Source organism: Ranitomeya imitator, chromosome 9, assembly GCF_032444005.1.
Source record: "Ranitomeya imitator isolate aRanImi1 chromosome 9, aRanImi1.pri, whole genome shotgun sequence".
NCBI classification, from domain to species: Eukaryota; Metazoa; Chordata; class Amphibia; order Anura; family Dendrobatidae; genus Ranitomeya; species Ranitomeya imitator.
This window is the reverse complement of record NC_091290.1, coordinates 11,302,622-11,316,454: the sequence shown is the minus strand read 5'-3', so window position 1 is coordinate 11,316,454 and position 13,833 is coordinate 11,302,622. Positions and strand designations below refer to the sequence as shown.

The following is a 13,833-nucleotide window of genomic DNA, read 5'->3' as shown; positions in this document are numbered from 1 at the left end:
GATCAGTAATGTATGTACACAGTGACTGCACCAGCAGAATAGTGAGTGCAGCTCTGGAGTATAATACTGGAGGTAACTCAGGATCAGTAATGTATGTACACAGTGACTGCACCAGCAGAATAGTGAATGCAGCTCTGGAGTACAATACAGGAGGTAACTCAGGATCAGTAATATAATGTATGTACACAGTGACTGCACCAGCAGAATAGTGAGTGCAGCTCTGGAGTATAATACAGGAGGTAACTCAGGATCAGTAATATAATGTATGTACACAGTGACTGCACCAGCAGAATAGTGAGTGCAGCTCTGGAGTATAATACAGGAGGTAACTCAGGATCAGTAATGTATGTACACAGTGACTGCACCAACAGAATAGTGAGTGCAGCTCTGGAGTATAATACAGGAGGTAACTCAGGATCAGTAATGTATGTACACAGTGACTGCACCAGCAGAATAGTGAGTGCAGCTCTGGAGTATAATACAGGAGGTAACTGAGGATCAGTAATGTAATGTATGTACACAGTGACTGCACCAGCAGAATAGTGAGTGCAGCTCTGGAGTATAATACAGGCGCTAACTCAGGATCAGTAATGTAATGCATGTACACAGTGACTGCACCAGCAGAATAGTGAGTGCAGCTCTGGAGACGAATAGTGAATAGAGCATAGAATAAAAAAACAAGATAAGTAATATACGGTATTTATGAAGTGATTTAGCTGCTCATCTAGTTTGAGTCCATAGGTGAACCTCAGAAGAGATGGATTTAAGCTTTAATTAGGAGTCAGGAATCCAACATGATAATGACATTTCGGCTCCTTTTCATAATACAATGATTCTTCTGCACCTGTACGTTGGTTTGCATTCTGTGGTGATGATGATTATGGGGAGCACAGCTTGATAGGCTATTTGCAGCAGTTTTATCTGTAGCTGCATTCCATGAGGGCAGGGGGACAAAGCTTCTGCCCCAAACACCTGCTCTGCCTGTGACTGGCAGCAGTGCTGACAAGCCCTCATCAATCAATCAAGGGAGCAGCCATTCATATTCACCTGCAGATCTGTGCTGTACAGACACGCTGCGCACATTTCTGCTCCATTGCAATACACGGGGTGATAAATTGCTATGAATATATTACCAATGCGGCTTACAGCAATAAACCCAGGCGCTTACATTGGCGGCAATTTACTAGGAATTTTTTTTACTGCAATTAAACCTGTTATTTAGTTATTATTTTCGTACTACTGGAGTTTACTATATACAAAACGTGGGGCAAATTATTTGGAAAATTACATGGAAAAATACATTTTTTAAAATTAATGATAGTAAAACACATTACCGTAAGTCCATAAAATAATGTTATATAAAATGTATCTTCTATTTTTTACATTACTATCAAATTATAATGATAACCATTTGTCCACAATGAGCATAAAATTGTTTAATAATATTTATTTTAAAAAAATAATTAAAACCTGAAATTGCAGCCAGCATTCATTTCCAGTTGTGAACCATTAAAATACGGTAGAAGTTTTTCAATTACCGTAATTTAAAAAAAACAAATATGAAACCAGTGCAGATATTACATTTCCACCACAAATATTTTTCATGTCTTTTTTATATAAAAAAAACCCACCTAAAATGCAACTTTCTGCTTCTCCGCCCTGACTGCAAAGCTAGAAAAAGATAAAAAAAATATACGGTATATATTTTTTGTATTTAATTAGTAATTCATTAAAGTTATACTCATATAAAAGCAATAACCATATATTTTTTTTAATACATTTATATTTTTATTTAGAATTTTAGATTTTTAATACTTTTTAATCCATTCATATTTTTACTTGGTATACAGTATGTTTTCATAAAAATATTTTATGTATTTATATGTGTAATAATTTTATAAAATGTGTTTTTTTAAACATCTATATTTATATTTTGAATATTTTATTTTTATAAAATGCTTGTTTTTATATATACCTATGTCTTTATTTTGAATATTTTTATTTAAAACTTAAAAATTATATAAAGGGTGGGCCATTTATATGGATGCACCTAAATAAAATGGGAATGGTTGGTGATATCAACTTCCTGTTTGTGGCACATTAGTATGTGGGAGGGGGGAAACTTTTCAAGATGGGCGGTGACCATGGCGGCCATTTTGAAGTCGGCCATTTTGGATTCAACTATTTTTTCCAATGGGAAGAGGGTCATGTGACACATCAAACTTATTGAGAATTTCACAAGAAAAACAATGGTATGATTGGTTTTAACGTAACTTTATTCTTTCATGACTTATTTACAAGTTTATGACCATTTATAAAATGTGTTCAAAGTGCTGCCGATTGTGTTGGATTGTCAATGCAACCCTCTTCTCCCACTCTTGACATTCTGATAGCAACACTGCAGAAGAAATGCTAACACAGGCTTCGGGTATCCGTTGTTTCAGATGCTGCGCATCTCGTATCTTCACAGCATAGACAATTGCCTTCAGATGACCCCAAAGATAAAAGTCTAAGGGGGTCAGATCGGGAGACCTTGGTGGCCATTCAACTGGCCCACGACGACCATCGTGATGATGTGTTGCCCTCTTTATGCACTGAAGATGGCACGTTCCCTGAGTTTCTCCAGCAAGATGGTGCACCACTTTATGGGTGTCAGGTCCGAGCATTCCTACATGAACAGTTTCCTGAAAAGTGGATTGGTCGTCATTGGCTAGTTGAATGGTCCAACACAATGGGCAGCACTTTGAACACATTTTATAAATGGTTATAAACTTGTAAATAACTCATGAAAGAATGAACTTGTGTGAAAACCAGGCACTCCATTGTTTTTGTTGTGAAATTTTCCATAAGTTTGATGTCAGATGACCCTCTTTCCCTTGGAAAAAAATAAAGTTGGATCCAAGATGGCTGACTTCAAAATGGCCGCCATGGTCACCACCCATCTTGAAAAGTTTTCCCCCTCCCATATACTAATTAAAAAGTTGATATCACCAACCATTCCCATTTTATTTAGGTGTATCCATATAAATGGCCCACCCTATATATGTATATTTTTAATTTGAATATTTATATATATATATATATATATATATTTTATAAAAACGCACAGGAAATTTGTCTGAAAAAGAAGAATTTTTATTTAATTTAATAATTGTTTTCGTAAGTAGTTTAAAAAAATTATGTAAACCAAAGTTGTTGTTTTTTAAACACCATATAAAGTGGAAAAATAAATTAAAAAATATATATTTAACTGTGTGAACGACTCTTGAAAACCAGCCAAGGACCTAACCGTTGGCTGTCAGTCACGGCGCTGTGAAGAAATCATGGGGCGATCTGTGTTGAAAAGACACTCTTCAGGCATCACCCTAATTAGTATCATGGGTCCATGACCCTTTTTGTAAGCAAAAGACAAACATTTTTCTAACTGCTGCTCTGCAGGGAGGTCCTAGACCCCCGGGAGCGAGGGTCTCGGAGAGCTGTCACAGTCAGGTTTATTAGGGCCGGATTGTTTGATGTGGTGCCTCTTACTGGATTAGTATAGAGCTCATTGAGGGATGTTTTACATGACACTACATACGACTTTCTAAAGCATTCTTTTAAAGAAACAATGAAAAATAAACATTCGACCCTTAACCCCAAAGATTAAGATCTTTTATCCAAAAAATATAAGAATTGCTTCTAAGAAAACCCTTGAATTCAAGACATTTACTCAACTTAATAGAATTAGTGCCAGGTCTAAGCAGGCTGCCCGGCGGTAGCGCAAGCTGGATGGACGGACCTTTTTAGTAGTCCAGTTATTTAGATTTTTAGCATTTATCATTTCTATGTATTGATATCAGATGTGCCACAAAAAAATGACGATTGTATCAGCAAAGTGAGACAACTGATTAACTTTTATCTTTGCACTATTAAAATTTGTGCAAATTTCTATCATTGTCCCATACATAATGTGAAAATCCATGTTTCCCAAAATGAATGCAGTTTGCAGATATCCATTTGATTGCCACCAAAATACCCCATTCAGATGGCTGTAAAGGACTGTAAAGGGTTGTCTAACTTAAATAAAAGTGTCTGTACAGGTAAATAATGTTATAAGATAACAAATATAGCAGTGCTCTCAGGTCCTATTCTGGTCACTACAGTGCAGGCTCCTTTGCGGATTATCTGCCAGGACTGGAAATGATAACCTCCCATTCTGCAGTCACCTGACCACTTCTATCAGTCGACATCCTGTTCCAGTCAGCTGACTACTGTAGCCAATCAGAGTTCTCAGCAGTCAGGTGACTGACAGACGGGATGCCGTCTCTTCTAGGCTAGAGACTATAATTAGTAGTAGATATGAGTCACTCTGGCCTAGCGATCACATCTGTAGTCAATGGCCACTAGACATGAGCCATGTGAACCGCCTCCTTCCGGCTGGTATCCCCCACTGCTCTTTTCATTAGCCAGCCTGGCATGACATCATGTATGCGTCAGCCGCAGTGATGACATCATGTGTGCATTGGCCGCAGTGATGACATCATGTGTACGTCTGCTGCAGTGATGGCGTCATATGAGCGTGTCAGCTGAAGGGATGATGTCATGTGGGTGCGTCAGCCACGGTGATGATGTCATGTATGAGTCAGCCGCAATGGTGTTATGCCAGAAGAGGCAGCAGGTGATCACAATAGGTATTAGGCCATTTGCTTGGCTACTGGTGGCTGACCAGGGTCCTGTGAATTGATTCGCTCATCTCTAGTTAGAGGGAATGGATACGAAAACTGAAAATCTCTTTGCGTTTCTATACAAACAAGGAGACCAAATATAAAAAGACTATAAAATACAGTTGAATTAGAACAGATGGCAGAGGCACTGGCTCGGTAATGGACTCCAAAAGTAGGGCGAACTGATAAACAAATTCGGGCAGCACACTGCTGATGATCAAAGACCCTGTACTATCCAGACTATCCTTTCTAAATTAAATGGGTGCGCTCATCTTTTGTCTTCAGGAGCACTTCCAGGATTTCTACTTGTCAGGGAGCAGTGCACTCCTGAAGATTGACAGTGCGCTCCAGCGGGATGGTTGAACTGCTGGTCTGAACTGTGCGCTCTCCAATGCTGAAAGCAGAAGCTTTGCCACTGCTTCCTCAGAGAATTGCAGGCATACTGAAGCCGGGATTCAGCGAGACAATGAGCTTCAGAGGAGCGCATGCAAGGTCTATATCAAACTGCTTTGAAGCTTGAGCTCCTTGTCTACAAGACCAGTCACTCTGATGAGGCTGGTAAGTACAGAATTAGAAAGCCCTCCATTTTTGAGAAAGGAGAGGATTAATAAGATGTAAACTGTAAAAGTGATTGTTTTCACAAGCACTTTGCAATTTTAACCATTAATGAACATAAAACAACCATTAACTATTATTATGAATACCTCCCAAAGCTCAGTCATGGGACAGCCACAATGACCAACTTCAGATCAAGAAAGCCACTGACGGGAGTGAGGACTGGTTGCAGCTCAGCGAGAACACACTGAAGACGATGGTTTTCACACTAACGGCCTGTTAGGCTAGTTTCACATTAGCATTTTGCTGAGCTGCGGAGGGCTTGGGCTGGCTGAAAAAAGTAAGTTCACATAACGTGTCCCAAAAATACAATCTGAACAATGTCCAAATACTGCAAGACTATGGCCTACACACCACTGCCCAAACAATCAACTGGAAAATATATCTGTATCCCGTCCAAAAGTTTGAGCTTTGATAAGAGGGCTCGGACCCATCCATATGTAACTAAGGGGGAGAGAAAACCTGTGCAGGACTCACAATTGGGTGGAAAGTAGGCCCAATGGTCATAAAAAGGGTTTGGAGAGGAAAACTAACACTGGACTCTTCTGTCCTAGATGGCAAAATCAGATCATTTTGATCTTGGCTCTACACGCTCCTGATTGGGGTAGCACATGTTGGGGCACAGGATTCACATCCCATAATGTTGTCCAGTAGCCTAAAGCTATCCACTGTAATAAAGCAAAATGACAACAAGGTAGTGATGAGCGAATCTGCAGAAATTTGACATCGTCAGATCTTTCAAATGCAAATAATTGACTATCCATTATTATGTTTTAAGGTCTCTCCAGATACCAGAGCATAACTAAGATTATTATTATTATTATTTATTTATATAGCACCATTGATTCCATGGTGCTGTACATGAGAAGGGGTTACATACAAGTTACAAATATCACATACAGTAAACAAACTAACAATGACGGACTGATACAGAGGGGCGAGGACCCTGCCCTTGCGGGCTTACATTCTACAGGATTATGGGGAAGGAGACAGTAGGTTGAGGGTTGCAGGAGCTCCGGTGTTGGTGAGGCGGTAGCTCCGGTGTTGGTGAGGCGGTAGCTCCGGTGTTGGTGAGGCGGTAGCTCCGGTGTTGGTGAGGCGGTAGTTCCGGTGTCGGTGAGGCGGTAGCTCCGGTGTCGGTGAGGCGGTAGCTCCGGTGTCGGTGAGGCGGTAGCTCCGGTGTTGGTGAGGCGGTAGCTCCGGTGTTGGTGAGGCAGTAGCTCCGGTGCTGGTGAGGCAGCAGCGGTGTCAGTGCAGGCTGTAGGCTTTCCTGAAGAGATGAGTTTTCAGGTTCCGTCTGAAGGATCCGACTGTGGTTGATAGTCGGACGTGTTGGGGCAGAGAGTTCCAGAGGATGGGGGATATTCGGGAGAAGTCTTGGAGGCGATTGGATGAGGAGCGAATAAGTGTGGAGGAGAGAAGGAGGTCTTGGGAGGACCGGAGATCACGTGAGGGAAGATATCGAGAGATTAGTTCAGAGATATATGGAGGAGACAGGTTGTGGATGGCTTTGTAGGTCAGTATTAGCAATTTGAACTGGATACGCTGAGGGAATGGGAGCCAGTGAAGAGATTTGCAGAGGGGGGAAGCGGAGGAGTAGCGAGGAGAGAGATGGATTAGTCGGGCAGCAGAGTTAAGGATGGACTGGAGAGGTGCAAGGGTGTTAGCAGGGAGGCCACAGAAAAGGATGTTGCAGTAGTCAAGGCGGGAAATGATGAGGGCGTGCACAAGTATTTTAGTAGATTGGGGGTTGAGGAAAGGACGGATCCTGGAGATATTTTTGAGCTGGAGATACAGTACGTAAAAAAAAAATATATATCTACGCAACTGGCATCACCTGTCCCACCGCACAGCCATACTCCGGTCAGATCGTCTTCTTCACTTAGGGTGAATCCAAGAAAATGTCAGTCATCCACCATTTTCCTGGAATATAACGGGCGTAAATGGGTTAAAAAATGAATATTCATCCAGCTCTCACCTATCGCAACACCTGGCACCCGCTCTTGTTTGCCATCTTCTTTGGTGCAGTCAACAGTGTAATCTTGAATGGGCCATCTTTGATGACTTCTGACACCTGTGATATTTGACATTTCCTTTGCGGACTAGACCACAATGTCACGAAGTCACATCCTAGTTGGCAAAGAAGAGGGCAAGCTCCAGAATACGTCAGTGAAGACTAGCCAGAAGAGAAAGACTTGACCAGAGCGGTGCTACATGGCACAACAGGTGAGCGCTGAGGGAGTAGACTATTTTAACCCATTTGATAGGGCTTTATAATTCTGCAAAATGGACGGCCCAGGGAGAATCTTAAAAAGTTACATTTTGGACGAATCCAAATTTTTCAATGTCAATCGTTTCGCTTATCTTTACTAACCATGTACTTGTAGAAATAACTGATGCTACGTGGCATATAGTAAGATACAATACATTCTGTACTGGATAGAGAGTAGGGAACGCAGAGCTGACTATTTACATACCAGCTCGGTGCTCGGATAGGAACAAGGTGCTTAGCTACCAGATCCAACCCGTGATACAACGAGATCTCCACTCGCCCGATAGTGTTACAAACCAACACAAAGATTTTACTGTAGGCACTGCCTTCCGAAAAGGTATTTGAAATTGAAGTTGCAAATCAAAGAGAAGCGAATGTGTAAGAACACCTATCCGGTTTCATTTCAGAGAGCGCTCTTCTTTTCACAGGGGACCTTAAAAGGGAACATTTCTAACCAACTATTTCATACACAAGTTCAATCACAAAGGCGACCTGAACACTTGTCTGTCGAAGTAATTGTGTGCGGGATGTCCCTTTCTACATAGCTCCTTGACTAACTGGAAAAAAGATCTCCTGGAAGAATACGGGTTAAGATGACTAGAATGCGTCCAAGGCCTACCAGCCCTAGAAAAATGTCAAAATCCTATAATTATATAGGTTTGACCTAATGCGAGAACACAAATCCCTGCTCAATAATATAATGCAAGTCCTTTGTAACCCATTTATAAACCTATGAATAACCTGGTCTTAGAGGGTGTCCATATCAACCCCACACTGGGGATTTAAAACGAGGGCAATAATGGAAAATAGTTTTGGTTGCAAAAGTACAAAATAAAATAAAATATAAGATCAGGTTTCAGGAATTATTAAAATAGTCTATTCCACTGGGTTGGTGTGGATGCCACCTGTTGCCACAACAGTTGACTTGTATCCTCCCTAGCTCCATGGCCGTGGTGAAAAAGATTTGTCCGAAGTGGCTGGTTGTCCATGTGCCGTGCTGCTCCATTTAACTTCTCCTGGTAGTAGACCTGTGGGTACAGGGAACAGGGTAATTTGGGACTCCAAGTTCCAGTGGTGGGACCTACACCAATCTGGATCACCAAAATTTAAGTAGACTTTACTTTGTCAAAAAAAGTGAGACAATCATGAAAAGGAAGCCTTGAAAGAGGACATATGACCAAATCAAAAGTGGGCAATTTTTACTCTTATTTTTTTCCTGTTGCTCCCCTGATTCTTTTTGTAAATCTGCAATGTGGTTTGAGAGATATGAGCCTGTTTATTTATTGCTATTTTTTATGGTTTTTACAAGGAGGTGGGGCTCACAGGATCCTCGGGGGCGGGTCCTTAGTCTTAACTGCAGTATTACCTTGTGAGCCATCAGTTATGTAGCAATCAGCTAATCATCATGGATGAACATTTCAAAACTCAGATAGGCTACGTTCACATTAGCGTTGCGCGCCGGTGCGTCGGCGACGCAACGCACGACGCACAAAAAACGCGCGCAAAAACGCTGCGTTTTGCGACGCGTGCATCGTTTTTTGACAAAAATCGGACGCACGAAAAATGCAACTTGTTGCATTTTCTTGCGTCCGACGCTAGCGTCGGAAACGACGCACGTGTCGAAAAACGCCACCCAAAAAACGCACGCGTCCCCTATGTTAAACATAGGGGCGCGCCGACGCAACAGCGACGCACATTAGCGGAACGCTAATGTGAACGTAGCCATAGATGTCCTACCATGTAATATGTGGACAGGGAGGGTCCATCAGATAGGGGCACATCTGGTGCGGCAGATAGAGAGAGGATCCAAGGAGAAACTCAACCCTATGATGATCGTATGTCCTACCAGTGTCACATGGTTTGCTATACACATTCCATTTACCAGTAAGTCAATCAAACCAGTCTATATTGGCAGGGTCGGCTGACCGTATATTGTCTATGGAAGGTTTAATTACAACACTCAATTTTTTTATTTTTTCCTTGAGATAGACCGCTGCCAGAGGTGACTGACACATTCATTCACTGAAAACTGAGCTGAACAGTTGCCTAAACTCCAGAATATCCAGATTGTGCGGCGGTATACTTCGATGTCTTACCCGATTCTTAATTACTTACATAACAGGGTTAATCCTTTGTTTTACTAGACTGGTCCCCTAACCATACTTTAATCCCAGTTCATCCCAGTGGATCCCGACATAATGTCACAGATGCTGAATAACTTCGAGACAAGGCAATAAGTGTGCCGACATATAGCAATCAGCAATTTTTTTTAGAAGAAAAACTAAGTCATAGGAACTTGATGCAGCCCAAATCACTCCGATATATGGCATACTGTACTCAGGATGGTGCTATATTACAAAGATAGTCTTCCCTACAATCTTCAAGAAAAATATTGCATGTCATAGGACCTCGACGCGCGCCAAATTACTTTTGATTAATGTTACCTGAAGGCAGCACGGTGGCGCAGTGGTTAGCACTACAGCCTTGCAGTGCTGGAGTCATGGGTTCTAATCCCACCCAGGACAACATCTGCAAAGAGTTTGTATGTTCTCTCCGTGTTTGCGTGGGTTTCCTCCGGGTTCTCCGGTTTCCTCCCACATTCCAAAGACATACTGATAGGGAATTTAGATTGTGAGCCCCATTGGGGACAGCGATGATAATGTGTTCAAACTGTAAAGCGCTGCGGAATATGTTAGCGCTATATAAAAAATAAAGATTTATTTTATTTTTTATTTATTGTGTCGCAATATAGTGCTAAGAATGGTGTCATTTATAAAGATACTAGATGGTGGCCCAATTCTAACGGAAATACTCAGCAGACCATACGAAATCAGAGAAATGAAGAAGTAGAAGCCCGTATAGCTCTATCGATGCCGAATTATGGAGCTGTACAACTTAGGGGTCTGCATGGACACTTTGTACATTTATGCACTTTACAAAGATACACAATAAGGGAAGATAGTATACAGTTATATATACTAAGGCATTAACCCCAGGCCCATCTGAGCTTTAGATGGCCCCCTATATACAGTAATAATGCACGACTAAGTACTGATTAGTTAACTGTGTGTGTGCCTGCCCCGGGTGCGACATGCTCCAGTCGCCCCCTCTGCAGCCTCCCCCTATAGGCCGCCCTATTGCCAATTTGTTTGCAATGCTTTCGCCTCTACCGGAGCTCTCTTTTTCTTTTTTTTTTCCCTGACAGGCAGGTGAGATCAAAGCGACGCAGGACAAAAGGGGCTCCACAGTGATTTGTCAGGGGACGAAAGGCAGCACTGTCTGGGAAATCAGCTACAGCCCAGAAATGGGCCCTCGGCTCGCCAGCACTAAAGAAACCGTGGCATGAGAAAAAGTACAGCAGAAAAGGTTCAGAGGTCAGGATGATTTGGTTTGGATTATGGGAGCCTCCTTTTGAACCTGAGAATGAACAGGATAATAACCTTTGTTAATGTCCGGGGGAGGGAATTAAAAAAAAAAAAATCTTTTGTATACAATTGCGCAGGGATTGCCTGCAATTAAAATGTCGTTGTTAGGCCAATTCTGGTTTCAGACATGCTCTTATGAACACTCAGCCCTTAACCCCTTGTGCCCCGTGAACGCCGAGCACGGACGTTGGTCTGCAGAACTAGAGGTGTGCTGCAGGGTCTGCAAAATAAAACGGAGTGGAAGTGGTCTGAAACAACACACGACATAAAGGTATAAAATATAGCACCACGACCCAGAACATCCAGATGAGGCCGCCATGTTATCTGTACGGAATGATTAGTGTATATATATATATATATACATACATACACACACACAGGTAAGACCAGAAGTTTCCATCCACTATATATAAAGACACATCTGCATGTTTTTCTCAATATCTGACATGAAATCAGAATAAACCTTTCCCGTTTTAGGTCAATTAAGATTAACCATAATTATTAATATTTACCAAATGCCAGAATAATGAGAGAGAATGTTTTAAGGCATTTTTCTTACTGCAAAGTCAAAAGATTACATGCAGGTGCTTCTCACAAAAGTAGAATATAATCAAAAAGTTTTTATTTCAGTTCTTCAATACAAAAAGTGAAACTCCTATAGAGTCATTACACACAGAGTGATCTACTTCAAGTGTTTATTCCTGTTAATGTTGATGATTATGGCTTACAGTCAATTAAAATCCAAGTCATTTTCTCAATAAATTAGAATAATTTACAAAAACACCTGTAAAGGCTCCTAAGCATTTATAAAGGTCCCTTAGTCTGTTTCAGTAGCTCCACAATCATGGGGAAGACTGCTGACCTGACATGTCCAGAAGGCGTCATTGACACACTCCACAAGGAGGATAATCCACAAAAGGTCATTGCTAAAGAAGCCGACTGTTCACAGAGTGCTGTATCTAAGCATATTAGTGGTAAGTTGAGTGGAAGGAAAAAGTGTGGTAGAAAAAGGTGCACAAGCAACCGGGATTCGTAGCCTTGAAAGGATTGTTAAGAAAAGGCCATTCAGTAATGTGGGGGAGACTCACAAGGAGCGGACTGCTGCTGGAGTCATTGCTTCAAGACCACCACACACAGACGTATCCAGGACATGGGCTACAAGTGTCACATTCCTTGTGTCCGGCCACTCATGACCAATAGACAATGCCAGAAGTGTCTTACCTGGGCCAAGGAGAAAAAGAACTGGACTGTTGTCATTGGTCCAAGGTGTTGTTTTCAGATGAAAGTAAATTTTGCATTTCATTTGGAAATCAAGGTCCCAGAGTCTGGAGGAAGAGTCGAGAGGCCACAATCCAAGCTGCTGGATGTCTAGTATGAAGTTTCCACAATCAGTGATGGTTTGGGGAGCCATGTCATCTGCTGGTGTAGGTCCAGACCAAAGTCAGCACAGCCGTCTACCAGGAAATTTGAGAGCTCTTCATGCTTCCATCTGCCGACAAGCTTTTTGGAGATGGAAATTTCATTCTCCAGCAGGACTTGGCCCCTGTCCACACTGCCAAAAGTACCAATACCTGGTTTACAAACAACAGTATCACTGGGCTTGATTGGCAGCAAACTCGCCTGACCTTAACCCCATAGAGCAGTGTTCCTCAACTCCAGTCCTCAAGACCCATCGACAGGTCATGTTTTTAGGATTTCCTTAGTTTTGCACAAGTGATAATTTCATCACCTGTTCAAGCATTATTTCCATCACCTATGCAAGAGTAAGGAAATCCTGAAAATATGACCTGTTGGTGGGTCTTGAGGACTGGAGTTGAGAAACACTGCCATAGAGAATCTATGGAGTATTGTCAAGAGGAAGATGAGAGACCCCAGACCTAACAATACAGACGAGCTGAAGGCTGCGATCAAAACAACCTGGGCTTCCATAACCCCTCAGCAGTGCCACAGACTGATCGCCTCCATGCCACGCTGCGTTGATACAGTAATTGATGCAAAAGGAGCAGAGATTAAGCAAGCGCTCCAGACAAACAGTGAGTGTGCAGAGCGCCGCGCACCCGGCTAGGCAGAAGACTGCTCGTGCTGAGGAGTGTGGGCCAGGTGCAGGGTCCCAAGGTGCGTCCCCCTTTACCGATAGACAAGCAGCACGCGTGTTGGACAGAGACTCCTGCAGCGCCCCCTACTTTGGCTGCACAGATTTATGGACTAGGGACTCAACGGGTAAAAGCGGTGACTGCCTGTTGCCGCCAGAAGTTGGACCGTGATTTGCTTGATCCACCTACGGATGCCACGCCGGTGATGACGGCACTTTACAGCTGTTATTTAAGTAACTGCATAGAGAAGAATATCGTTGTATGGGGGGCACCGATCACTGTGAGGCAGCGTGGTGGGGGCCGCAGGTTTTCAGGGGACAGATCTGCAGTGAGGCCCAGAGTATGCACTGTAGATGATGGGATGCTCTCATATCGCCATACACCAGCTGTGACGAGACTCCTACTGGACAGGACCTCTCCGTCCCCTGCAGGGCGTCTTCCTATATGATAGGATGTGGAGAGCGTCCTCGGCCTGAAAACCATCTGGAAGTAACGGAGTCTGGAATGTGTCAGCATTAGCCGGGCCTCGGAGCCATTCATAGTTACATCACCAACTAATGAAAAGAGGAAACTACAATTTGTACAACAATAAAAAAAATGGAGGGTGGAAGAGAAGGATCTTCTGCAGAAATACCGCCACCCTCCTCAATTAAGAAGCCATTACCAGTTCAAACATGCACCTACCATGTCCTCAAAGAGAACAGTCTCCCCCAATTATCTGGGAT

At 42.5% G+C, this 13,833-nt stretch overlaps 1 long non-coding RNA gene across 1 annotated transcript in view; it reads right to left on the bottom strand.

Moving 5' to 3' along the window:
* LOC138648783 (uncharacterized) overlaps positions 1 to 13,833 on the bottom strand; it is a 183,467-nt gene that overhangs the window by 63,912 nt on the left and 105,722 nt on the right. Inside the window, exon 4 of the long non-coding RNA XR_011315189.1 lies at positions 1,632 to 1,671. This is a non-coding gene — a long non-coding RNA (uncharacterized lncRNA). The remainder of the gene's footprint in view (positions 1 to 1,631; positions 1,672 to 13,833) is intronic.